Source organism: Peromyscus maniculatus, chromosome 4 (assembly GCF_049852395.1).
Source record: "Peromyscus maniculatus bairdii isolate BWxNUB_F1_BW_parent chromosome 4, HU_Pman_BW_mat_3.1, whole genome shotgun sequence".
Lineage (NCBI taxonomy): Eukaryota > Metazoa > Chordata > Mammalia > Rodentia > Cricetidae > Peromyscus > Peromyscus maniculatus.
This window is the reverse complement of record NC_134855.1, coordinates 155902988-155927036: the sequence shown is the minus strand read 5'-3', so window position 1 is coordinate 155927036 and position 24049 is coordinate 155902988. Positions and strand designations below refer to the sequence as shown.

At 48.6% G+C, this 24049-nt stretch overlaps 1 long non-coding RNA gene across 1 annotated transcript; it reads left to right on the top strand.

The window, feature by feature from the left end:
- The first annotated feature begins 20887 nt into the window (after positions 1–20887).
- LOC143272798 (uncharacterized) lies at positions 20888–23557 on the top strand. The gene is made up of 3 exons (XR_013050378.1): positions 20888–21088; positions 22744–22825; positions 23339–23557. It is a non-coding gene; the product is annotated as an uncharacterized LOC143272798 (long non-coding RNA).
- Positions 23558–24049: the final 492 nt, after the last annotated feature.

Below are 24049 nucleotides of genomic sequence, written 5' to 3'. Positions count from 1 at the left end.
CAGCACTCGCTGGGTGGAGGCCCAATGCTGCTCAGCAAATGATTTGTGTGGACAGCGCACAGCAAGAGTCCCATGACCACGTCATCACTGGTGAACACCTGCACACGTCATCACTGGTGAACACCTGCACACACGCCCGTGTCATCACTGGTGAACACCTGCACATGTCATCACTGGTGAACACCTGCACACATGCCCGTGTCATCACTGGTGAACACCTGCACATGTCATCACTGGTGAACACCTGCACACACGCCCGTGTCATCACTGGTGAACACCTGCACACGTCATCACTGGTGAACACCTGCACATGTCATCACTTGTGAACACCTGCACACACGCCCGTGTCATCACTGGTGAACACCTGCATATGTCATCACTGGTGAACACCTGCACACATGCCCGTGTCATCACTGGTGAACACCTGCACATGTCATCACTGGTGAACACCTGCACACACGCCCGTGTCATCACTGGTGAGCACCTGCACACACGCCCGTGTCATCACTGGTGAGCACCTGCACACACGCCTGTGTCGTCACTGGGCAGGGTGCCCGTCCAGCATGCACAAGGCCCTGAGTGCAATTCCCTTACCACACAACCCAGGCATGTCGGTGCACACCTATCATCCTCACACTCAGGAGCAGAGGACACGAGAAACTCTGTCTCAAATAATAAAAGTTAATCAGGAGCATTCACACTGGCATCCAGTCCCTGCTTCCGGTCTGTGACTCCCTCTGAGACCAATGCCGCACAGAATCTTCCGGAAGGTCTGTGTGTACATCTCTCCCACCCTGAGCAGTGTTAGTCTCTGCCACATGCTGTGTGTCTTAGAATCCACCCCACATCCAGCTGGAGACAACTTTTCTTTGTTTCAAGCCCGAATCTTGTGAAATTTCCCTAGCAATCATGAGGTCAGCCCATGTGGGATGACGGACAGACCAGTCCTGCCCTCAGCTCAGCAGACCTTGGTACAGTACCGCAATGAAGATGCCCAACTGTCAGGGCACCGGGCTGTCCTGAGACTCTGTCCTCAGCCCTGCTTACCCAGGCTAAGCAACTGGTTTGAGCATTGAAACAGAGGAACCAGTGTCTGGAATGAGGAAGAGGAGGAGAGAGCCAGCACACTGTGAGCCATCATGCTTTTTCTGTCATGTGACCAGCACACTGTGAGCCATCATGCTTTCTATCATGTGACCTCTCCACTGCCTACTTCAGGGCGGGCTCTCTCAGTAAACTCTGGGAGTGGAAAACCATGCTGTGGCCAGACCAGGAGGGTGCAGAGTCATGGCGTCACAGCGAGCCGGCCTGGGCCCAGAGCAAGTGGGCAGCTCAGGACAATTAAAGCCCAAAAGCATCACTCACCTTTCCTTCCAGGGCCAGAGGCAACAGGTCCCTCAGCTCTCCGCCTGCCCTTGAGACTAGCACACCGTAGGCACCTACTGATTGCATGTGGAACTGATTGAACTCTGGGAGAATCCAGGATTCCTAGGAACTGCCTCCAAGTCAGAGCTGTAAGCACAGAGTTAAACTTGCCTGCGATTGCTCGTGAAACTGCATTTGGTGGTTGGCAGAGCCCCACGGCAGGCACAGGGACAGATGAAAAGCATATGGCCCTTGTTTCCACAGCACTTCCACTCCTGCGCAGACAGATGTGCACAGGATTAAATATCTGAGAAGGCAGACTCTGGTAGATGCTACAGTGTGAGGGCGGGGCAGAGGGCGCCTCCTGGTGCAGAATCCAAGGAGTGTATATGTCCTTTGGTCCTGTGGACCCCAAGCTCACAGCAGCTACCTCTTCTGCACCCCACAGATATGCACATGCCCATCTGGCCCCAGCAGGGGAAATCTCACTGGCCTCTGCTGGCCAAGAGAATAAAGAACAGGGACCAAGGGGCACTTGCCAATGTCACTTTCCAGGGCCACTCCACACAGGGCATCTCCTCGAGTTCTCGGACTTCCCTGTGCAGAGTAGGGCAGCCCCACCAGTATGCCGGCCTCTGTCAGGTGTCTGCAAAGTGGTAACAACAACACCTGCCTGCCAGAGTTGTTGGGATTAACTGTGCCTCACCCAACAGGCGAAATAACAGGTTGCCTGGAAATGCCAGCTAAGATGGCTGCCATCTCTCCCACACCTCCCCTGAGTCAGCCGGTGCTCTAATGCCGAGCCTCTCCACCCCCACCATGGCTTTCCAAACCTGGTCATGCATTCCTACTCCCTAGCACCATGTGGCTTCAGTATCCCCATCACACTGGAACCTTATGTCAGTGACAAGACTGTACCATCCAACCAACAAGTGAAGACACTCGAGAAAACCTACCGCCCCGTCCTTACAGCAGTGTGTGGATAACCCATCAGAAACTGCTGACAGTAACTTTCTTTCCCTAACAGAACCCCACTATGTTTGCATTGTGAAATATATTGTCATTGTTATTATTTAATAACAATGTGTACATGTCTGTGTATGTGTACTTGAGTGTAAGTGACTGCAGGGCCAGAAGAGGGTGCCAGATCCCCTGGAGCTGGAGTTACAAGCAGTTGTTAGCCATCCAGTGTGGATGTGAGAACTGAACTCCTGGCAGGAAGCACTCTTAGCCACTGGGACACCAGCCTGCATTTTTTAATTTTAACGTCTTTCCCTGTAATCTCTCGTGAAAATCGAGCCAGATGAAACAATCCATTTGTGCAGTTACAGGGACACTACATTTAACTGTGCAGTCTTGTGCTGATTTTAAAGGCAGATAGAGAGGAAAGACAGTAGCAAACTCAACGCTCATCTGTGTTGACTGTGTGCCGGGCCCTAAGAATACAACACTTCTAAAGGCTTTTCTACTTTCAAGGGCCTCTATAAATGAAGGGAAAGAGAGAGGGGACTGAGCTGATGACAGAGAAATGTCAAGGGGGTGGAGATGGGCACCACACTACTTTGCTGGGCCAGCTCAAGCCCCCGAGGTAAGAATTTCAGAAGGATAGAATTCCAGAAGGCAGTCCAAAAGGGGGCAACACTTCACAAACTGAAAGCGATGCTTACAAAACTCAGACTCCCTTGGTGGCACAGCTTGTTCCACTCACCACCGGCACTCAAAGAGAGATTCAGTACACAGATGATTTCAACTCTAGATGCCAAAGATTTCAACCTAACCTTGGGCTCCTTCTCCAAGTGGGGCCCCAAGCATCTGCCATCCCAAAAGCTGGAATAGGGAATAAGAAGAAGAAGGAGGAGGAGGAGGAGGAGGAGGAGGAGGAGGAGGAGGAGGAGGAGGAGAAGAAGAAGAAGAAGAAGAAGAAGAAGAAGAAGAAGAAGAAGAAGAAGAAGAAGAAGAAGAAGAAGAAGAAGAAGAGACCAACTGTGGACACAGGCAAGGGGATGATCACAGCTGCTCTCCAGGCAGGCAGTGCTTGGTTCACCGACTGCTGTGACTGTGCTCTCTGAGGTCTGCAGAACGGATGGCTGGAGGCTGAGGACAAAGATGGAGTGTGGGGCAAGGGGGACAGGCAGAGCAGGTGTTCCAGGCCCTCTGATGTCACTGAAGGGAAGGACCATGTAGAGCAAGACTGTCCTAGGAATGCGCCATAGGCAGGAGCAGGGCCTGTGCACTGAGAGAAGGGGACAGCTTAATGGCAGGAGAGCCCCAAGGTCCGTCTCGTAAAGCTGATCCCAGTTAGGGAAGGAGAGCAGCCTGGCCAGGGGGAGGGGCCTGTGTGGGAGCAGTGATGGGCCGGGTGGGGGCCTGGACCACAGTTCCCATAGGGTAGTGGTGGGTCCGGGGGGGGGGGGCTGGACCCCAGTTCCTATAGGGTAGTGGTGAGTCCAGGTGGAGGTAAACACAAGCTCTGAGGGCTGGGCACCTGGGCTTCAATACCTAGGTCATGTGAGCTCCTGTCCACTGCCCAGTGGGTGCTCATGTTCAGGGTGGAGGGCATGCTCCTGGCCCACTGTGCATGAGCAGCAAGCAAGTTGGCAGCTTTGTCCTACCCTTGCCCCCTCCTTGCTCATCTCAGGAGCCCTCCGCATCCTGATACCTCGGCACCCCCTTCCCCTCACCCCACTCTGCTGACCTCTTGCTGCCTCGAGATTCTGACTGTACTTGAACCTGGATGGGCACTGCAGTTCTTGGTCAAGACCTCCCAGCTCAGATCACCACTTTGCTCTTGGTCTCTGTATGTCTGGAACCCCAAGACTCCTTCTGTGACTTCTGCCCAGGGTCCCCCGCAGGGCAAGCACTTATAGACCTGGGTCAGCTCTGCCTGACACACAGTTTCCTGCCCTTGTTAGCCTGAGTCAGGCCTTGCGTCTCACATGGTGGCCCTGCTCAGCACCTGTCAGCCCTATCAGTTCTGCAAACACAGCCCTGCACCCTCAAAAACCCACCCGGCTTTCCTGTGGTTTCCTTTGGTGATGCATGGTTTTGTGGTTCTCGGAGAGCTCACTGGCTTGTCTGTGTGAAAGCTGCAGTGGTAACAGTTTAGCAGCCCCGTTCCAGTGGAACGGAGACTCACGTGAGAAACCTCTTCACTTCCAGTAATGCCGATAAGAAGTGTTCCACCGCAGTGTTCATGGTGCACTTCAGGGCCTGGAGCTGGGAGCGGGAGGGAGCCTGGCAGGCGGGAAAGGTTGCTATCACGTGTGCAGAGACAGCTGTAAACTGAGTTGCTTGGAACGTGCTCTGCAGCTGAGTTCTGTTCTCCTAAATTATTCACTATCTTGACTGGGATTCAAGGTCACTGCATCCCTGCATCTTTCATTCTGAGAGGACCTCGTGGTGCTGCCCACTTCTACAGGAGATGGGGCCACGTGCAGCAGTCAGTGTCTGCCATATCCAAGCTCAGCAGTGCTGAGGACCCTGAGCCTGCAGCAGAGTTGGAAGCTCCTTCCTGCAGAAGAGAGGAAGGCTGTGGGCTGGAACAGCATGACTTGCTTATTTGTTTCCACTTGGACCCAAATCCCAGCCCCGGACACGCCTGAATAACTTCCATGGACACAATCCATGAAGCTGATGGTCAGCCATGCTCACTCCTTCCTGCCCACAGTGTCCACTGGGAGTGGGGGGAGGGAGAGGCCCTCTGCTCCTTTCCAAGCTGGACCCATCTTTAAGCACCTGTCCACAAACGACCCTGTGACTCTTCTCCCCAGAATGTGCCATTGCCTGCCTGCCACAGACAGCACTTAGATCTGAAGCCCTGGTGGACACTGGCTAAGAGCCTGCAGCAGCAGCCCTGGGCTCTGTAAGCCTGTCAGACTCAGCTCTCCGCCCCTCCCCTTTGGACCGAGTATTTGCATGTGTGTTTGCTTGGAAGAGGAAGAGAATGAAGAACTTGCAAACTAAAGCCTAAATGGCTGGTATCCCTTGAACTGCACTGGCTGGATACACACCCTCGGAGGTTCTCAAAGACTTAATTTTCAAAGGACTTATTTCTGAAGATTTCAAAAAAGATGGTCAAATATAATCTTTTCTTTTTTCTTTCTGAAGAACAGTGCATCTCAAAGTTATCTGAGTTTTACAGCCAGGAAGTTTTGAAGCGTAGATCCTGGCCCACTCGGCCCAAACAACAAAAGCAGGCAGCCCACCTGTGCACAGTGTAATTTCTTTTTGTTTTGTAATTACAGCTTCCCTGGGCCTGAGTACCAGGACAGCAAGGCAACAGCGCCATCTGTAGGAGAAGTGCAGTAGCCCAGACAGGATGCCGCCGTCCTTGGTTTAGGCCAAACTAAGAGGCTGCATTCAGTGGATACAATATTCACACACTCTGCACACATGCATTCAAAACACACACCATACTACCTGGGCATACACACAAATGCACAAATACTGACACATCAAACACACATACACCAAAGGACACCACATCCACATATCACAATGAACACACATGCTCACATGCCAACGTATACACTGACAAAAACACACGTCTTTGTGTATGCACAACACATACACACCACACACATATGTACAAACACACTTGACACATATACATAAGCATGCACACAAACTCACTACACATACCCCAGGTACCACACATGCATATACACAGATGCACACAATGATAGCATATACACACACATATTTGCAAACACTACACACCACATGCTCACACACCAGATGCACATTCCACAGACCAAACACATACCATACCATACCACATACAGAAAAACTGCACATGCCTATCATTCACATGCCATACATATGCACACAAAAACACTACATACACACATCAAGTACAGATTCTCCAAACATGCCACACATCATACACATGTGCACACACACTTCTGGAAAAGCTGAGTGAAGAGTCCTGTTATCTGAAGAATAAATAAGTGGCTGTGATTACACTGGAGGGGGTTGGCTATGTCTGTGAGGTTCCTAACTTTCTCTTCTCTTTTATCTATAATTATTCCTGGTTTAGGGCCTCCATCTGTATAAATATCACTCATATGCAGAAATAAAGGACTAAGGACACACATTCATTGTTCACTCAGTAGTGGATCATGTAAGCTGTCTTTGTGCTTATTAATGGAGACTGGTGAGGCTGTCAGGGAAGCTCAGGCAAACATCACCAAAAGGAGGGCACCGGGCAGAGAAGGAAGCAGCTTGGCCAGTCTGGTGTGGATTGCCCAGCTTCTGCGTGGTGTGTGCTCACGTAAACCACAGCGCTTACCCCTGAGCTCACAGCCACATGTCCACAGACATATTTGGTGGAATGTTTTGCAAACTGTGACATTCCAGTGACCATCCCAAGATGGGTAAATAGGGAAATGCTTTCCCTAGAGGAGAAAGTGAAGCTATCCTCCCAGGTCTCTGCAAGACAGAGTATTAGTCCTTGAATATCTAAAAAAAAAAAAAAGAATCATTTTTGCCCTGATGAATTGGTGCTATTTTGGCTGTGTGCAAGATTTGTTATGCAAACAGTTGCCCTGGAGCTGTGAGGCCATGTTCCCACTGTCCCCCAGCATCTACTCTTAGCAATGAGAAGTGGAACACTGCTGGAATTCTACCTCTCAGCCAGAAATCTCCTTTCTTTCTGGGAGATTTTAGATAATCTGCTCTCTTTTGTTTTTCTGAAATTTCCATGTGACATGTCTCGATATCATGACTCCCATCTTGTCTTATTTCCTTTATTCTCTACATCTTCTTTCTCCTTCCCGGATTCTTTAACGAGATGTGGATCTTGTGGGCGCATTCTCCGCATGGCTTTTCTCCGGTCCTGTCTACTCATCCCCATTGCATCCCCAGAGTGTTGTGAAGGCTGTGTCTGCTCTGCCCTCTGCCCACAGATCAGCTCTGGATCTTGACGATCCCGTTTCTCACTCCCTGGCTTCTGAGTCTGCCTGGTTTCAGACTGGTCTGGCTCTCTTTGCTCCTTTCCTTCTGTTCACTGCTTAGCTCTGCTCCAGGAGCTTTCGGCTCCTTCCATCGGTTGCACTCTGTGTCACACGTGGTAATTCTCCTCAAGTGTCGGCTGCCCTGAGACTCTTTGCTTAGCTCCCAGCGCTAAACCCACTGCTTTTCTGCCAGAAAAGAATGAGACCCACCGCCCATGAATTGCTAGATCTTATTTTCTGGGTGCGGAGCCCACCCTCCCCCACCCCGATTTCCCGAGGTCACAACACTCCATCTTGTCACCCCAGAGCTTGCAGTAACCGCTTTGGCCTCAGGCAAAGGCATTGTTGTATGACATGGAAAAATAAGACAGAACTACCTCATCTAATTTCAGCTCCCTCAGCTCAGCCCCTAGAAGCCCAACCCCCACTCCCAGCTCCTTCCTTTCCTGGGGCTTCTCTCACTCCAGCCCCTGTCTTTGTCTGCCCTCTGTATCCCTCAGTCTGCTGCAAGGCTGATCCCCTTCCCTTCCTGTCTTCAAGGCTGTCTGGTCCCCTACAGGGGACACGACTGGCTGGGATTTTAAGTTGTATATATAGTGTGTGAGGAATTTGACATGAGAAGGAACCCTGCTCCTGTGGCTATTTCTCTTCCCCAACTTAAGATTCAGCATTGTTACCTGCACCATCACCTGGCCTGGGAGGCAGCCTCCCTCCTTAGTGGAGGTTGAAGGTCCCAGGAAACGTGCTCTGGGCCATTCCCCAGCTAAACTGTGACTGTTAATATTTCTGGTGACTAAAGAAATGCAAATGTTAAATATTTGGTCACCAGTGCCGCGTAGCAGATCTGGCAACCCCTCATTTGTTAGAACGGACCAGTTTTTATGTTCTTTTTTCCTCTACTTCTATTCTGCCAATACATTTCAGAGAACATCTGGCTGCTGTGTTTACAAAATCTTACTGAATAAGCCAAGCATTTACAGCCCTTTTCCTCTTTGTTGTCGTAACCCCAGATACTCTTCCTGTTAGCGAGGAGCAGGCTCCTTGCCACCCAGGGGTTGGGCTTGGAGGCCCCTCCAGACTTCCTACTTCTTTCCACTTTCTTATTGTTCTTTATCTGGTCATTGTGCATAATCACCATGGCAGCATGCAAGCCCTTGGAAGCCCAAGGTGACTTACTTGTCTTCAAAGCCCTCCTGCTGCAGACAGATGCTAGCCAAGAGAAAATAAACATCTGGCAGCTTCTCATACAGACTGTACCAGACTCCCCGCTTCCACCAATCACCTCTCCTCCTGTCCACCAAATGGCAGAGACCCTGAACCCACCACTTTTAGCCTTAAATTCCACAATACTCTCCCATCATCCTTAAACTGAAAGCCAAAGCCTGCAGGAGGCTGCCGGGGTGTCATAATAAGCCTGCCTCCACTCCTCCTTCCCCATCTCCTCATCACATGGGCCTGCAGTTGCCCCAACCTCTGCACTTGAACATCCCCCAAAGATGCCCTCCCTGTACTGGCAGGAAGGCACTGTGCAATTCACCCCTCCAGCTCCTCAAGACAAGCCTTTCATGCTCTGCAGGTGTCTTTTCTCCCACAGCCACCTTGGCCATGGCAGGGCCCTCAGAGGTGGTTCCATTTTTCTCTCTTTACTTCCAGGCCTTTCTTGCTGTGACATCCCAACCATGTGCTTTTTTCTGTCTCCATATTAGAACAAGACCCACAAACCTGAAGCTTTAGTTTTTTAATGAAACAAATAACGACACCTCCCAACCGCACAGGTGAATTCAACTTCAAGATAATGGAATCTCCCTCTCCACAGCACAGGCAAATTAAACTTCAAAATGAATCATTTGACATAAAAATATGGCAAAATATGCTTCAAAGAGTTGAACACAGAAAAAAAATCATATGATACAGTAATTTCACTCTTCATTGTACAATAAAAATTTGAAAGCAATGACTCCTACAGATGCTGGGGCTTGTAGCTGCACTACTCAGAGTGGTCACAACAAAACAACCCAGGTGTTTATCCATGTGTAAAGGGACAGATAAGCACGGTGCATGCATGAGATGGAACAGAACTCAGCAGAAGATGAACACAGCGCAGATAAACACTACAGCATGGACCAACCTCAAAGACAGGCCAGCAAACTATGCCAGACCTGAAAAGTGTTAACACAGCATACATGATTGCTCTTAGATATGGGGCTTGGACAAGCAGATTCTGAGAGAGCAGGGAGGACAGAAGCTATGACAGACTGAGGGAAGCAGGAAGTAGGGATGCTGTTGGATGAATGGATGCAGGACTTCTTTGGGCATGATGGATGGACAGATGATAGATAGATAGATAGATAGATAGATAGATAGATAGATAGATAGATAGATAGATAGATAGATAGATAGATAGATAGATGATGGATAGATAGATAGAAGATAGATGATAGATTATCAGATAGATGGATGGATGACAGGTGACAGGGATGTATCAGCAGTTACTCTACTCATCTTGGTTTTAGGAAATTAGATTAACATATACTGAGTTTTATTAGATGAATCAGCACCAGTGAGAATTTCCCCATCTGTTTAGCTTAATATTGTAACGAAACTCCCGACTTAGCATTCTTTATTGGTTTTATTAAAATGAGCTCTGATAATTATGCATGCAAGTCAGCACTAGGCAAGGCAGAGGAGACACTTCCAATGCTGAATTCTTATTTATCCTGATGTCATTTGTGAACAGTACTCCATGTTTTTACCCATATATTATTTCTGTTCCCTCAAGATTAAAAAAAAAATCACTTCTACAAATGTTTGTCAAAATTGGTAGCACTTTAACAAATAGCTCTCTGATATAGACTAATATAGTACCTGCTAACATGTCATTAAATATTCTCTTTTGAATATAATTTAGACCTTTTCAGTTACATCGGGAAATTCACTAATATATTTCCATAAATTACAATAAATAATATCCTGTTAAGCTAATGTGTGATGTAATTGGACTTCAGCTCTCTTTTCCTCTCTGGGTGTCCCTGGTTCTTCAAACCAGCTCTACTCACTAGGGAACCGGCTTGTTCCACCAGGGACATTTCGGAGTCCTCCAAGCCTGTGTGATGTGGAGTCCCTGTAGGTGGAGATGAGGTGGGAGTCGCAGGCTTGAAAGCTGTGTGACTGCTACTCTGGTCCAGGTCACCTTTACTAAACAGCCTCAGGGTAATTACAATCGCCTTAATAGATCGATATCTATCTCACTAAAACCTGCTTCCATGCAGACCCCAAATCTGCATGGCCTGTCAATCCGGCTGGTGAGGGGAGAAGGTTCTAGAAGGCACAAGGACAAGAACTTGCTTCATTGCAAAGCCACCTTTGAAATTCATCATGGCAGTGACATCGACTTTGCCCAATGATAAGACGAATAAGAGCACAAATTGCCCTTTTAAGATAATATATTACACCTTTAGTCCCGGCACTCAGGAGGCAAATGTAAGTGGATCTCTGAGTTTGAGGCCAGCCTGGTCTACAGAGAGAGTTCCAGACAGCCGGGGCTACACAGAGAAACCCTGTCTCAAAGCAAACAAACACAAAGATAATATGTTTGCATTTAAAGATACAGACTTGTCTGCACCGTGGGATTGAAACAACCCACGGGACAGAACGACAGTGGCTGCGTGGGCTGATACTAACTTAGCAAGTGCCTCTGGTTGGCCAGCAGCAACTAGATGCTGAGAGCAGAGAAGTAGATGAGGCCTGGTGGTTTCTGGAGCCCTACAGAGCCCTGGCCTGGGGGGTACAGAGCTGGGACACAGTGGTCTCCACCTGAGAGGAAAACAACAGCCTAGAGACAGAGAAGACAAGTCATATTTTTGCCTCAGCTTCTTGTCAGGAGAGGAAGGGTACTGGAGAAGGGGGAAAAATGTCACCTGTGTAGCCCCAACATGGCAAAGCCACTGGGCTTGAGCAAATGCTCACTACAGCTTGCCTGTGGTCATCTGCACTTTGCTCTTCAAATGAACTGGCTGCCAGCTGTGTTTAGTTATCTCCCTGTCACCCACACACTCTCTCCTAGAGTTCCAAATTCTCTCTTACCAGCACCTGTCCCCACATCCTGTCCTCTGAGTCACGGCTTCCCCAACATCTTGCTCTACATCTCCAGGTTCCTTGGCCTTCAGGCCTTTCTCTTGGATTGTCAAGGTGTTCTAGGCCTGGAGAAAAACATATTCCACAAACAGTGGAAAGTGGGAGATTCTAAACCTATGGCTCAGGAACTTTCCAGAATAGAGAAGTTTCACAGAGAAGGGAGAATGTGGCATCCTTTATCTGCCTCTCTTGGAACTCTGATGGTCCACGTGGGCTGCGCATGCCTGAGCTATGAGCCTCAGTTGTGTCTCTGCACTCACTGCGGTTTGCTTTTCTGAGGCTAGAGCTATCTAGGGAAGGAGCTGTCATCTGAGGGTGGAGCCATCTTGGATGGAACTCTCATCTGAGGGTGGAGCTCTCATCTGAGGGTGGAGCTCTCATCTGAGGGTGGAGCCATCATCATCAGAAGATGGAAACATCTTGGATGGAACTGTCATCCAGGGGTGGAGCTCTCATCTGAGGGTGGAGCCATCGTCATCAGAAGATGGAGACGTCTTGGATGGAGCTGTCTTCTGGAGGTGGAGCCATCATCTGAGGATGGAGCCATCTGGGATGGAGCTATCTTGAGACAGAGCTATCTGGGGATTAAACTGTCTTAGGATGATGCTGTCTGTAGATAGAACTTTAGAGGTGAGGCTCTCTGGGAATATCCTGAAGATAGAGATATCTGGGGACAGTAATATCTAAGAATGGAGCTTTCAAGGGATGAAAACAGCTGAGGGTGGAGAGCTATCTAGGGATGAAACTCTCTAAGGACAGAGCTTTCTACCCAGAATAGCTGAGTGCTGGCTGGCAGCATATGCATCTTCTCCCTTGTCAGGGCCGCTCTATGCTCAAGGAGCTACCTCCAGTATGGGAGCCCTGGTTCTGTCAGCAGGGCCCTGTGTGGGGCAGACTGGAGAAGGCTGGGGCAGGTGGGGGCAGGTGAGGGCAGGCTGAGGACAGGCTGGAGCAGTTAGGGGCAGGCTGGGGACAGGCTGGGGCAGGTGAGGGCAGACTGGGGACAGGCTGGGGCAGGTAGGGGCAGACTAGGGCAGGTGGGGGCAGGCTGGGGCAGGTGGGGGCAGGCTGGGGACAGGCTGGGATAGGTTGGGGCAGACTGGGGACAGGTGGGGCAGGTGGGGCAGACTGGGAACAGGCTGGGGCAGGTAGGGGCAGGCTGGGGACAGGTTAGGGCAGACTGGGATAGGCTGAGGCAGGCTAGGGACAAGTTGGGATGGGATGGGCAGGCGAGGCAGGCTGAGGACAAACTGGGATAGACTATGGCAGGCTATAGTGTTTCAGTGTTGAATTGCTACAGGTCTTGTGGGAACTTCACCTAGTTCTACTGAGACTCTGTTCTCTCTCTCTCTCTCTCTCTCTCTCTCTCTCTCTCTCTCTCTCTCTCTCTCTCTCAGAACCTCAAGTGTCACATCACTTGATTTTCAAACTAGTGATGTGGAAAAGCCAGCCCCTCCATCTGGTTCCGAGAGTCTGCTATCTTGACATGTAGGCTGTTCTCTTAAATCATCCTTTCATTCCATGTATTTAATCGAGTTCTACTGAGCATCAACCTCAGGGGAACTCCAACTGGATAGGAATCCAATTACTCAGCCACCTCTGGAACTTCCTAGACTTGCTTTTTCCCTGCTTCCCAGCCTTATATGGTGGTCATCTCTCTTCCCCGAGAGACTTTCTGGAAGTACCACTCATCTTGTTTGTACTCCCCACTCTCAAACTGTGAGGTGTGCACAGAGCTGATCCACACCTAGCTCTAAAACAGGTTCCATGCCTTGGCCACAACCGCAGGAATCAGCACAGAGAAGCACACATGGTGTAGGCTGATAACTGAAGCTTCAGGTGTTCAGAGACAGGGCTGTGTCTCTGGAAAGAGGTTTGGTGACGCAGGGCAGGGGTGCTGCTGGTGGCTGTCCTCTGCCATTGCTTGGCAAGGATGCTTAGCATACACAGCTAACACAGTCAGGGCGAAGCCAGAGAGAGCATTGACTTCATGCCATCAGAGCTCAGGATCTACCTATTTGAAGTTAATTTGATTTCCTTTCTCTTTTTAAATGCAATTTAATCCAGATTTCATTTAAAGCTGGAAACACAGGGAATATGATGACAGATGGGGCTAAGTGGCCTTTCTGGACCAGGTTACATCACCTGCTTGAAGCCAGTGCCCTCACTGACCTTTTGGTCCTTAGAGGTGCCCTCTGATACACTGGAGCTGTGTCCTCGCTGCAGAGTGATGATGTCTCTCTCAATCGAGTGGCAACCTCAAGGTGGAAGATGTGTTTCCACAGTTGTCCACCATAGCCTGTGACATCTGGCTCTTTTCCTTTTGATGGGACCTCACCTGGTAACTTAAGTGAGCATTTTCAAAGAACAGATTCCGTGGGACAAAGAGCACACCACCCATTCAGTTTGAAAAACATTGGATCTTCTAAATGGGTATTTTCTTTCACTCTAGGTCTCTGGGAACCCTGAACTGCTGGCATATCCAACTATCAAGGAGCCCAGAAGGCATCCATCCTGAGACCACAGGACAGTCCCTCTCTTAGGAAAACAAGCAGGACTGATTTTTTTTTCCAGGAATGGAAGCATGGAAATCTTTTCCCCCAGTGTGTTCCCTCCACATCTTGCTCCCCAGTGTGTTCCCTCCATGTCTGGGCCTCACAGCTCAAAACGCTTTGCCTCATCCCCTCTCCCGCCAAGCTGCAGATAGGCCAGGGTACCGCAGACAGTGCTTGCCTACCCAACCACTCTGGGGATATCACATTAAAAACATTTAAAATGCTGTTGTGTCCTAATGAGGAAATCATCCTGTTGCGGGGATTTCAAAGGTTTGCCTAAATTCTAAGCAGCTGTTCCTGACAAAATATCTGGGCCACTGTCTTTGGCCGATCTAAATATGCACACCACCATCATGGCCCCTCGGCACTGACCTCCATTCAGGGATGTCAGGGGACAGGCACCTCCAGCTAGGTGCTCTACACAAATATCCCATCCTTGGGACAAAAGAAACCATTGCGAACTTCTCATTTGAAGTCCTTCCTTTTGAAATATCTTTGAACTTGATTCATCTTCTTTTACCTTTCTTTTTGAGGAACTAGTGCCTTCTTAAAGTTTTGGAGACATCCCAGTTTGGAGTTTCAATTCTTGGGGAATTTCTAGGGCAAGTTCTGCATAAATGGGTTTAATCTGAAAAAGCCAATTAAAATCCGTCCATTCCCATTGGTTTTGTGGCAGATTTTTATGTTTCTGAAAGAAAGAAAGAAAGAAAGAAAGAAAGAAAGAAAGAAAGAAAGAAAGAAAGAAAGAAAGGAAGGAAGGAAGGAAGGAAGAAAGAAAGAAAAACAGTGGTGTGGAAGTTTAAAATAATGGGAGGAAAACAGTTTTAGGTTTTGTAGTTGCTGTTACTGTTGTTTAGTTTAAGAGAGTCAAATATAAAGTAGACAAGGTGCCTCAGGCCTTTACTCCTGGCTGAGATGGGAGGGTGATAAGTTCAAACGTTTGAGTTCAAGGCCAGCCAGGCAACTCAGCAAGACTCTGTCCCAAAATCAAAATAAAATAAATTTAAAAAGGGGGGTGAGGTGAGACTGGCAATGTAACCAGGAGGGGCATGGCTGGAGGAAGGTCACTGGGAAGGCCATACAATGCTCTTTCTGCTTCCCGTCAGCTCTAACCACAAGGGTGAAGCCCAAACACCATGCTTTCCCACCATGATACTGTGAGCTAACACAGCCCTCTCTCCTTCAGTTTGCTTCTTATCACATGTTTGGTCTCAGGGACAAAAAAAAAGTCACTAATATTGTAGTGCATGACCTTCCTTAACCAAGAGGACTGAGAGGATGTCCTTGTTCAGGGATGGCAGACTGGGAACTGCTGGTTAGCTGCTCTGTATCTTGTGTGGTTTGGAAATTGACTCACTTCCATGTTCACTGTGAGTAAGGATCCCCTACAAAGAGTGAACCCCTTGTTGCTCTGGTCTGTAAAGCCTTAGTCCAAATTGCCACACTTCTATAAATCATCAAATGTCACCCTGAGTCCTACAACTCTTCAGTCCAAAGTGGTCAACAGCTTTACAGATCACATGCTACCCATCTCTTAGTGAAGAATGCACCCAAGCCAAGTTCTCAAGGGTGGCAGATAAAACACAAGCACCTGGGTATTAATCTAGGTGACTCAGCTCTGTGGTTCTATGTTTAGAACTTGGACTATGAAATTGAGCAGCCCCGGGTTCATGTCTCTTCTTTGCCACTTCATAGCTGTAGGTTAACATGAGTGACAGACCTCTCAATGATATCTCCAAGCCCTAGGTCATAGGTAAACCGACATCACGGGACTGGGTGGGGATTATGCCAGACTGCCCATGAGGAAGGCTCCAGATGGCTTGTCATAGAACAGGGGCTGAATAAATGGTAGAGTGTCCTGCATCTGTACTGGTGACTGGGAGTCCTACCCCCTCATGGCCCAGCCCTCTATCATCATTGACATAAGAAGCCAGATCATCTTTGGAGGATCATTGTGTTGGTTTTAGAATGAGGCATGAACTCCCAAGGAACAAGGGATGCTGAGATGCCAGTGAACACTGAATTATCTCCTGCAGGCAGACGTTAGATAATCACACACAGTGCTCAGAGTCAGGCCAGTCTGGAAGACTTAGGGGAGTCAGAGGATTGAGGACTTAATGTCATCGGTCTGAGAGGCTGAGCCTGGTATGACGGGATTTGCCACCTTGGCTAGGATGTGATAGTTACAGCTCCCTCCACCCCTCCGGTGGTTTCCTGAAGCCAAGCCTCCCTGACAGGACAAACCCTGCTTTACAGGCTCAGCAGAGGTGGGTTAGTAGGCCCAGGCAGGTCCTGTTCTTTCTGTCTCCTCTGAGCACCTCATCCATCTTTGGCAAAGCTCCCAGCTGATCCCTCTGTGCTCAGTCATCACCGTCAATTTGAAAACCATAAAAGACGCACGTGAGGCATATCCCTGAGGCTGCCTCCAGTAAGTTGTAACTGGGGTGAGAAAAGCCACCCTGAATGTGGCAGCTCCATTCTACAGAGACTGAGGTGCTGGACCGAATTGAAAGGAGAAGGTGAGCTGAGCACCAGCGTTCATCTCTCTCTGCTTCCTGACTGTGGATGCCATGTGACCAGCCACTTCCTGACTGTGGATGCCATGTGACCAGTCACTTCCTGACTGTGGATGCATGTGACCAGCTGCTTCTTGACTGTGAATGTATGTGACCAGTCACTTCCTGACTGTGGATGCCATGTGACCAGTCACTTCCTGACTGTGGATGCCATGTGACCAGCTGCTTCCTGACTGTGGATGCCCTGTGACCAGCTGCCTCATGCTCCTGCCACCATGCCTTCAGCAGGACGGTCTGCACCCTCAAACTGTGAGCCAAAACAACCCCTCTCCCCTTAATTTGCCTTTGTCACAAACAAGGAAACGAATGCAACCTGACACACTTCCCTTAGGTGACAAAGGTGCAGGGCGGGCAAGGACAACTTGAATCCAGCCCCACTCATTGTCCATTAAAAACTTAAAACAGGCTACCACAACTCTTCGAGTTTAATGACTGCACAGTTAAACATCACTCCAACGCGGAGCAGCACCTCCACGACTGGATGTCCTGTGTACTGCACCCTCTGCACCAAGCGTGTGTGGAACTTTTCCAGTATCTCCAGAATAAGTCTACATGGACTATCCCTCAGCAACACAGAAGAATTAGCTACGATGCATTCAAGTATGTGGGGTCCCAGGGCACCACGTTATGTGAAAGAAACCAACCTCAGAAGCACGAATACATATGATGAATGTCCCCAAGGCTGAGAGAAACAGGATTTTATGTTAATTGTGATAGAAGTGCAGGGGTGTGCAGAAAGGAGACTGGACAGGGGTGTGGTGTGAGAGCAATCAACACAGAAGACTCAACAAGGTTTGTGAAGAGTCCTTGTGCCTGTAAGATACCCATCCACCTCCATACTGGGCAGCTCTCAGCAGATCCCTGGGGCTGGGGCAAGACATAACATGAACACTTCTGGGGGTTACAAGTTTTTTGTGAGGAAGAGACAGGAAGACAATTAAATGAGAGGTGGCTTGTTTCTAATGATCTCCCTCAACTCAAAAAATCACCATGCCAATGTGTTTTCTGTGAGGTATCATGTTCTTAGCTCCACATTGCCCATGTTTGTGTGCACGCATACATATACACACACATACCACATGTATATACACACACATCACACAAAACAAACAACAAAAAATGATGCACACAAAGGCTATGATTTTGTAGTAGGAAGTCAGGTGACCAAGATGATAGGTGCATCTAGCTGTCATCTGGCAAGGGATATGAAGGACTGGCATTCAAAAAGAAAAATATTTTACTTCTAACACAGAAAAACTGAATAAAATGCTTCTGCACAAAAGCAGAATTCCAAATGGAAATGATTTTTCAAGATTAGAGAGGGAATTAGGAGGCAGTGAGGAATAGTCCAGGAAGAAGGGGACTGTCTTGGTGAAGGGCACTGAGCACTGCTCTTGCCTGGAGGCTGTGGACCTTGCAAACAGCCTGGGGGAAAATGAAAGGCAAGCAGGAGATGGAGCTGAACAGCCTCCAGAAGCCTCAGTGGGGGCTGGGAGGCGAAAGCCACATTCAGGACACTAAGGACCGCTGGGACAAACACGGAGGCCCAGAGAGAAGGTGGCATGCACAAGGACTCTTCAGTCTGCTCTAGGTTTGTCTTTGATATTTGCCAATTTGTAAGTAGGGACCAGACAGAGGTTGAACCATGACCAAACACTCTTCATCTAGTTCTGCCGTCTTCATCCACCAGGATGGATCTTGAACTACGGACCTTCTGTTCTGGTTCCCTTTCAAGAGCCTGCAGTGAGGACAAGGACAGGCAGGAAGGAGGCTTGCACTGCCTTCTCCTCTGACATCAGTAGGTAGGACCCACTAGCTATACAAAGAAATATTTATGTACATATTCGTGCGTGTCATAATAAAAATATGTCTCTAAAAAGAAATGGTGTTCTTATACATTCAGTCATAAATTATGCAAATGTACTGCTGGCAGCAAGTTCTCAGCATGCTCTTTATTAGATTTCTTACTCTCTTTTTTCCCTGGGGTCTCTTTTTGCTGAAAAGGGTAAATGGGATTTTGGAGGATGTCCTCTACCTAAGTTGGCTCCAGCGCCTGGGAAGAGTTGAATGCGGCCATGCCTGGAACCCCAAACTTGTAAATCTGGTTGCTGGAGGTAATTTCATCTCCATCATCCTCTCAGAAATGATTGAAGGGCCCCTGGAAGCCAAGCACAGGCTCTGTGGCTACAGCAGTGACTGCAAAAGGCCCAGTTGGCTCCAGGGAGCCCAGGACCTCACAAGGCTCACCTGGGAACTCTTAGGCATCTGCTACCTTGAGGGGGGGGCACTGTGAGAAACAAGCTTTTAGAACATGTAAAAGGAGCTTCTCTTTTGAGATAGTAGCTGGTGGTGGGTGAGCTGGTAGTGGGTGAGAAGGCATAAGCTCCCAGACCATCAGGAAGATAAGGCACAGGCAGCCACATTGGTGAATGCTGGAGACTGAGACCTGAGTGTTCTGGATGTCTCCAAACAACCAGAGTTTTTCTGTCCCCAAAGGAAGTCACTGGGACTCCAAAGTGTTTGAGACTGAACTTACCATCAATAGTCACATCACCTCGGTCATATTTGCTTCAGTAGATCAACAGATAAACCTGGCATTTCCCTTATTCCTGTGAGTGTAGATCCAAGCCCTCTTCTTTGAGGGATATCAAGAGAACTGCAGAGGGAAGCTGAGCACATCCAGGCTGAGGTGGGAGGGAGAGAGGGCGTCTAACCACACTGTGTGTCCTACGAGCAGGAGCTGACTGCCCTCGGAATCAATGCCCAATCTTTTCCGACCTTGAAAAGCAGCGCTATCATCAGGTGAAGGCTAGTGTTTCCAAGTTCTGAGCACGCTCTCCCACTGTTCAGCCAACCACCTTTGACCTAATATCCAGGAAACTTGTCTCTACCTCTCTGTGCTGATCCGATGTAAACCGGACTCAGTCAGGCCTAGCTTGCCCTGCACAGATTCCGATACTTTCAACAGAATGAGCAATGATGCCCTCCAGGAGACCCATTGCTATCACACACACACACATACACACACACACACACACACACACACACACACTTTTTGTTACAGAAAAGGGCCTCTGCATGCAACCCCACCTGCAGCAGCCAAGATCATGGCCCGTGTGTTCTCACTCCCAGCTTGTAATGAAAAGACAAATTTACCAAAGAAGAGAAAATAGAACTAATTTCCACTCCCCCTTAATGAGATAAAATCAATAGATAAAACAAAGAAAGGACGACCCATCCGGGCCATTAATTAGAAAGTGCAAAGTAGATGCTCTGCCCCAATTCCCTTGTAGTTGAAAAGTCAAAATGTATATTCATCAAAATGAGGTTCTTAGCATGTGTCCCCCTGCTGTGGGATGTCAGGGGTTTTATCTAGGCGTCCTGATGTTTGGCTGTAATCATTCTAACCACAGGCTTTGCATATCTCTCTTAAAGCAGACCTTCATGCTCTTGCAGTCAAATCATACCCAGCCTTCCTTAATTCCAGTGACAACCACCCCCTTGCCACAGATATGCACCACTAATCAAAGACCTCAGCAAGGAGTGAGGGATGCGGGGAATGGCCTCAGAAGTGACAGGGTCAGGGATTGGCTGCAGAGATACACTTCAAAACGGATGCAAGAGGGTTTTATTAGCTGAGGCTGTGGACTCAGCCCCAGTTCCAAGGCTTACTCAGGAACAAAAAGCTGACACAACATGTAAGTGTCTCCTGTAAGTGACCACTGGAAATTATCCCTGTCAAACTGCCCACCTGTTTATCTTCTGCATCCACCTGGCAGGGGGCACCGATGCTTGGGAGCTGGTTCCTGCAGAGAGGCTGGTTTCAAAGGAAGCAGGAAGTCCTGGGAAATAGTGCAGGTTGTGTGTCAGGGGGAACCAGTCCTGGAAAAAACGGCGTTGATGAGGAGGCACCTGGAGAGGCTGCTTCAGGGTGTGAAAACGCATGAGGATTGAGGCTGGAGACGATGTGCACATTAAAAAAATGACCTAGATGAAGAAAGACTCTTGGAGAATGGCTGTGGCCACCTTTCAGAAAGCTAATGATTGTTAAATTTTCTTTGAAAATATCATATATGTACTTTTACTTGTGCGCATGGTGGGGGGTGCATATGCCATGGCACATGTGTAGAGGTCAGAGGACAATTTCTGGCAGTCAGGTTTCTCCCTCCATGAAGTGGGATCCAGGTATCAAACTCAAGGCTTGGTGACAAGTGACTTTACCCACTGAGCCATCTTGCCAGCCCACATGACTTCATAATGGGTGCCTGAGATGACACAAATGTCCATTAAGAGGAACATGAATGAGTAGCTTGTGTTCACTGCACCGTGGCAGGAAGGGAGAATAGGGACAGTCCTGTGTGAATGTCAGCCTTGCAGGTCAGGTGGGAAGCCAGACACAGGAAATGCAAGGGCTGGGAAGAGCTCCGTGTGGGGCCTCAGCAGGACACCAGGTCCCAGCAGAGAGAAGTCCATGACCGCCAAGAAAACGGGGGCAGAGCTGCTGGTGAGATGTCCCGCACTTCCTGTCTCAGGGTCCATGAAGCCCGCCTGGCTGAGTGCACAACTTACTCCCTGTGAGCTGGGCTCCAGTAAAGACCTGGCTCAGTTTTCAGAAGTGAACCTCTCGCTGGAATCTCCCATCGTGCCCCGCTAGGTGGTCCCATGAAAGGGAAACAGAATGTGATACTGTGCAAGGCAACCAGGCTAGAAGTGACAAGAATCTTACCACCTCACTGGCCACAGCAGACAGGGACTGTGGCTTCCACTCATACCAGGGTCCAATTCAGAGACAAAGTGGCCTGAGGTGGCCAGGGATGGAGGAGGGAGGGTCAGTGATTATAGGAACCAGAGTTCAGTGTGGAACACAGATGGATTCTGTGGGCAGGAAATATACTCAACAACACTTGCTGTATTCTGGGGGGAAACGGTTAAAATGGCAAATTTTATGTTAGATATACTTAACACCATAAAAATGGGAGAAAATACTTGGTTTAATAATTTCCATCTTAAAATTTGCTTCTCATTGTGACTAAATGTTAAATGTGAGGCAAAGTCGCCCTCATAATCTGCATTTCATTATTTTAAGGTCCAGTTTCAATTCAGTTTGTTTCCTAGTTGCTGTTTCTGTACTTGTGTTATATGCGTTCTTCTTGTCGTGTGATGACAAAAATCAACTGTACAGTGTAAACCAGTTCACCTATGAGGCCTTTCTTTGGGGCCCAGGTGCCCTCCAGTTACCTGTGTTTCGGTTACACGGTCATGTGACCTGCACCTGCTGAGCTGAAGCTCAAGATTGCACCCTGGTTTAATTCACGTTTTTCCTCAGAATGTATTCATGGATCGCCCTGAGCTTGTGCCGACCTCGGAGTGAATTCCCACACAGTTTCATGTGTGGTTTAATCTCCTTGCTTGTGTGTCACTGCTGATGAGGCTGCGGTTTTGCAGTGTGTTCTTCAAAAGCCCAGAGCCTAAGCATTCGACACACAAGGCAGTTGGAGAAGCCGGTGCTGTATGGTCACAGCTCTCAGCCTTGTGCCAGGCAGCTGGGAGCCAATCGTGGGAACAGTGGCTGACATCACATGGATGTCCATGGGAAGGTCGCGTGTGGAAAGTGACACATCCTTGGAGTGTGCAGGAGCCTGGGTAGTGACCCCTTCTCAGCAGCCCAGTCATGAGCAGGATGTTCTGTCAGCTCACGCTTTCCTGGCAGGCTAAGTTCATGTCTCACAGCCACCCCTGAAGTGCCGCAGTGTCGTCGTGTCCCCCCCCCCCCCCCCCCCCCCCCCGTCCTTATCCTGCACCATTGTGTTTCTCTCATCCCCACATCTATGGAGTCCGTGCTGACAAAGCTGGCCAGGAGCTGCTCAGCACTGCAACCCATGCTCCTTCCGGTTAATTGGCACCTACTTGTTGGATAGTTATCCTACTACATCAGGAAGTGCAGAGCACAGGCCTGCGGGAAGACAGAGGGAAGGGCCAGCTCCCAAGGAGAAGTTTGGTTGCCCACATCTGACTTGCAGCCAAATCCAGACTACCCTACAGCACATGCTGCCGAAGGGCCCAGCTCATCACAGTGAGTGTGAGGGGTCAATGCTGGCAAGTGTTTTAAACTTTAAAGAAGCCTCTATTTACTTCTCTTCAACTGTCTTGTGATCCCAGGATGTAGAAAGAGAAATGTCCAAGATGAGTCTACATGTCAGGATACCCCAGAAATTGTCACAGCCACCGACAGTGCAAAGAGGTATGTGTTCATAAAGACTTATTCCATCAGGTGGGAAGAAAGGAGAGATGGAGAGAGAGAAGGAAGGAGAGAGGGAGAGAGGGAGAGAGAGAAGGAAGGAGAGAGGAAGGAAGGAAGGGAGGGAGGGAGAATAGAGGGAGGAGGGAGAGGAGAGAGGAAGAAAGGACAAGGGGGAGAGTGCACAGAGGGAGGAAAGAGAGTGGGATGGGGGCCGTGGGGATCACTAGTCACCTTCAGAAAATGTTGGAAAGCAATGTTTTGGAAACTGGTAAGGAAAGGGGAAATGTGGTGATTGGAGTTGAATTTCCTTTACAAATTAAACCTGAGTGACCTAGACATGAGGGAAGGACAGAACTTTGTCCTTGTCTCTCCTACTGAATTAAGGACTTAGATGATGGTCACAGTGGGAATTCTATAACCCCTCCCCCCACACACATGCTCAAAAGGAAAACAAAACAACTTTCCTGTCTCCCAGTGGAAGCAACTCCAGACCTGTGAAATATCCTTCCTTAGGACCCCAGCACAGGGACAGTGCACCTGAGGAAAGAATCCCCCCGGTTCCAGACTGCAGAGAACGCCCCAGAACAAATAATCTGCAAGATAAGAAATACAGATGGGACAGACTATGAGTGGCTGCAAAAAATGACCCTTACTTGGATTCTAATTTGAATACATTAGATGTTCAAGAAAAACGTACGTAAGCCATGGAGAATGAAACCAGTAAAATCAGGGAAGAATTTTGTTATTTTTTTCTTTTGGCTGTTTGGTTATACTATTGTGATTGCCTTTAAAGACGAGAATTTTAGTGTAGGTGAGGTAGCACATTTCCTGTGAATTGAAGGACAGTCTGGTCTACGGCAATATCCAGAACAATCAGAGTTACATAATGAGACCCTGCCCCAAAGAAGAAAGGAGAGAAGGAAGGAAGGAAGGAAGGAAGGAAGGAAGGAAGGAAGGAAGGAAGGAAGGAAGGAAGGAAGGAAAAGGTTTGAAAAGATAAAACGTTTTGTAGAGAAACGTAGGTGGACCAAGGTTCTGACAGTCACCAAGGAGGAATGGTAAGTGTTGAAATTGGGTAGTGGATGCATAGGATTGGATATTTTAAAGTTATGCCTAGGCTACTGAATGGTCCTTACTATAGCTATATATATATATATATATATATATATCGTGAAATTGTAAATTATCACCCTGATAAAGCAGTGTGTCTATATATTTACACAT